Source organism: Mastomys coucha, unplaced genomic scaffold (genome assembly GCF_008632895.1).
Source record: "Mastomys coucha isolate ucsf_1 unplaced genomic scaffold, UCSF_Mcou_1 pScaffold22, whole genome shotgun sequence".
Taxonomy (NCBI): Eukaryota; Metazoa; Chordata; class Mammalia; order Rodentia; family Muridae; genus Mastomys; species Mastomys coucha.
Window position 1 is genome coordinate 69,618,743 of NW_022196905.1, and position 3,643 is coordinate 69,622,385.

General features: G+C 47.7%; 1 protein-coding gene across 6 annotated transcripts in view; it reads left to right on the top strand.

The window, feature by feature from the left end:
- Cracd (capping protein inhibiting regulator of actin dynamics) overlaps positions 1-3,643 on the top strand; it is a 230,075-nt gene that overhangs the window by 105,793 nt on the left and 120,639 nt on the right. The window lies entirely within an intron of this gene.

The following is a 3,643-nucleotide window of genomic DNA, read 5'->3' on the forward strand; positions in this document are numbered from 1 at the left end:
TGGGGACAGGGAGGCTGTGCAGGGGTGACTGGTGGGCACAGGGAGGCTGTGCAGGGGTGACTGGTGGGCACAGGGAGGCTGTACAGGGGTGACTGGTGGGGGCAGGGAGGCCTTATTATCCAGTCTATATGGTATGGATGGATGGGAAGTTGCAGGAAAGATTGACAGCCCCACCTTCCCTCCACTTTAGCCATGCCTAGGGATTCTGCTCAGCAGTTTTCTATCAATGCCATCTCTCCCACCTTCCTTCCTGGGCTTTAATCCCTGTGAGCTTTGGCACTTTGCTTTTTTCTTAGTAGTTGACTGCTTTGGAGGTGTGTCCTGAAACCTATAACCCTCCTTCCCCCCAGCACCAGAGTCAAAAAGGAAAATGGCGCCTTATCCCTAGGGATCCTTGCTCTCTGCAGCATGCATGTGCTCCAATACAAAGCTCTTGGAAATGACAAGTTCTTCCGTCTTCTGTTGATTTAAAATGGCCTGTCATTGTCTGATGCTGTTACTACCACAGAGCTCTGCTCCCTACATTCAAACTGGCTGGTGGTCCAAGTCTAGGAAATGCAGTTCTATTTATTTAATCTATAGGGTAAAAGTGTATTGTGTAGTTTGGGACAGTGCTAGTGTTCAAACCCAGGGCCTAGTGTGTATGCCAGGCAACCACTGTACCACTGGCCTGCACGCCTGGCCCTTCAGCCGGTGTTGCTGATGTAGTTGGCACTTGGCAACTGCTAGTGAATAGCTGCTACTCGTGAGACTGTCTCCGCTGGTTAAGAATGAGAGTTGGAGCCAGGCAGTGGTGGCACACACCTTTAATCCCAACACTTGGGAGGCAGAGACAGGCCGATTTCTGAGTTCAAGGCCAGCCTGGTCTACAGAGTGAGTTGTAGGACAGCCAGGGCTATACAGAGAAACCCTGTCTCAGAAAAAAAAAAAAAAATGAGAGTCATGGCGAGCAGGTTGGGGGGAGGCTGGAGAGATGGCTCAGAGGTTGAGAGCACTGTCTGTTCTTCCAGAGGTCCTGAGTTCAATTCCCAGCAACCACATGGTAGCTCACAACCATCTATGAGATCTGGTATCCTCTTCTGGCCTGCAGGATATATGCAGGCAAAATGCTGTATAAATAATGAATAAATAATTCTTTAAAAAAAAAAAAAGAATGAGAGTTGGGGCTGGAGAGATGGCTCAGAAGGCAAAATGCCTGCCTGCCTGTAATACCAGAGCTGAGCTACGGGCTGGAGACAGACAGTGTCAGGAGGATCCCAGAGGTTTCCTGATCAGCCATTCTAGCCAACTGATGAGTACCTGGTATAGTAAGTGACCCTGTTTCCAAAAATAAGATGAGAACCAAAGAGGAAGACACACGAGTTGGACTTCTGCCCCACCCCCACATACAGACAGATGAACACAGATAGACACACAGACACATACCCCCATACAGAGAGACAAATGAACACATACAGACACACAGACATACACACACACACACACATAATCACACAAACATGGAGTCATACACAGAGACACACAGACATACACACACACACATAATCACACAAACATGTAGTCATCATACACAGAGGCACACATTGAGCTACACACACACACACACACACACACACACACACACACACACACCAGCGTGCGGCCAAATCAATCAGAAGCCATTTGTTTAGATTTTTCCTACAAGATTCTGGCAAGCACTACGCTGGCTCAATCCGTCTGCCACCGAAATGGAGATAAAGGCTTTCCCTTATTTCTCAGTGATTTGATATTGTTGAGAAGTTATGAATACTTTAGTACATTTTAAATATTCAGTTAAGATCCACTTAACAGGAAGTTACCTGCTCAATCAATTTTTTTTTGTTTTGTTTTGTTTTTCTGAGACAGGGTTTCTCTGTATAGCCCTGGCTGTCCTGGAACTCACTCTCTACCAGGCTGGCCTCAAACTCAGAAATCTGCCTGCCTCTGCCCCCCAAGTGCTGGGATTAAAGGCGTGTGCCACCACTGCCCGGCCGTCAATTTGCTTTTTAAACTTTCTTTTGTTTGTTTTCTACAATTAAAGTTTTTAAGATGGACGTGTTGGTACAAACCTGTAATACTAGCTGACTGGGAAGGTGAGGCAGGAGAACCACAAGTTCAAGGCCAATCTTGGTGATTGAGTGAGACCCTGTCCACCCTCAAAAAGGAAAGAAAGAGGAGAGAAAGAGAGAAAGAGAAAAGGAGAAAAGAAGGAAGGAAGGGAGGAAGGAAGGAGAAGAAAAAGGCACTAGGAGGTGAAGGGTGGGTGGGCCACTTAGTATGTTTGATGCTCTGTGTTCAGTCCCCAGCACCGTAGCACAATGAAGTAAAATAACCCATTTAAAAGTGTTTAAAAGAGAATAAATTCAAGGATACATTTAGTACATCCCCAGTGTCGTATATTTACTGCCTCTGACCCATTCCAAAACACCTCCTTCACCTCAGATGGAACTCTGTGCCCATTATAGAGTCATTCCCCACCCCCACTCCCACCCCCCTGGCAAGTGTCGATCTACTCTCCATCTCTATGGAACTGGAGTCCTACTGCCTGCGACCCATTGTGGCTGTTAAAACAACAACAACAACAACTTGACTTGCAGTTACAAGTCCATTCTTAATGACCTCATGCTCCTTCAGGAACGCTAACAGGCTGTGGGCGCCTCAGTGGTTTCTAACTGAATCCTCCAAGAAAACCACCTCAGAGATGCATCTGTCCCTGCAGTTGCTTCGGAAGACCAACAGCACTTTCGGAGGAGATTACTTAATCTGCAAAGGTGTGAGGAGAGTCAGTTTTACCTTACTTCACCCCTGCCATATGGCCCAACCCCTTCAGCTAACCCCCCTTCCCCCCCGCCCCTGACTTAGGCTACCATTGTTCTTGTTGCTTGAACTCTGATGTATCCCATCATGCAGCTGAACCTGTAATTGATATTTTGGCTGAGGATCCAGAGATTAGATTGCCAGCCTAAGCAACAAAGCCATGTTCTCTCCCGAGGGGGTTAGATGATACCAGCTGCTGGGGATGAAAATTTGAGGCATACTTTATACCGTCATCTCCTGGGGACCTCCTTAGGAAAGCAGCCCTAGCTCAGGCAGGGATCTGGGATGTGGATGCGTAGGCTGGAAATGTGAGTCCCCTCTCCATCTGCCAGGCGTAACCTAAGAAGGCAGCACAGGTGGAGAAGAGGGAAACTGTGGCAAACAGGCCTCAGTAAATCCTTTTGTGGAGGCAAAAGGGCCTAGGTTCTAAAACTGCAGAGCCAAAGAATTGGGTTGAATCATGCTAGTGACTCAGTCGATGAAGGCCACCTGTACTACATCTCTCTTCTGAGGCCTCCAGGCAGGTCATTAACAAGGACTCTGGGACCACAGTTAAATACAAGCTCTTGCTGGCTCCTCTCAACCAGAGTTGAATATCATATTACCATATCGTGCATGAGACTGGACTGAATCCCCAGCTTTCAACCCCAAAGAGTTACTTCCGAGAGCCTCAAAATAACACCTGCTGAGTTCTGGGATGGTTTTGATTGCAAAACTGAGTGATGGGCTTGCAAAGGGCAGACTTGTGGCTCCTCTCCTCTCTTCCCCCTCCTGTTGCTCTTCCTGTCTCTCCCCTCTCCCCTCTCCC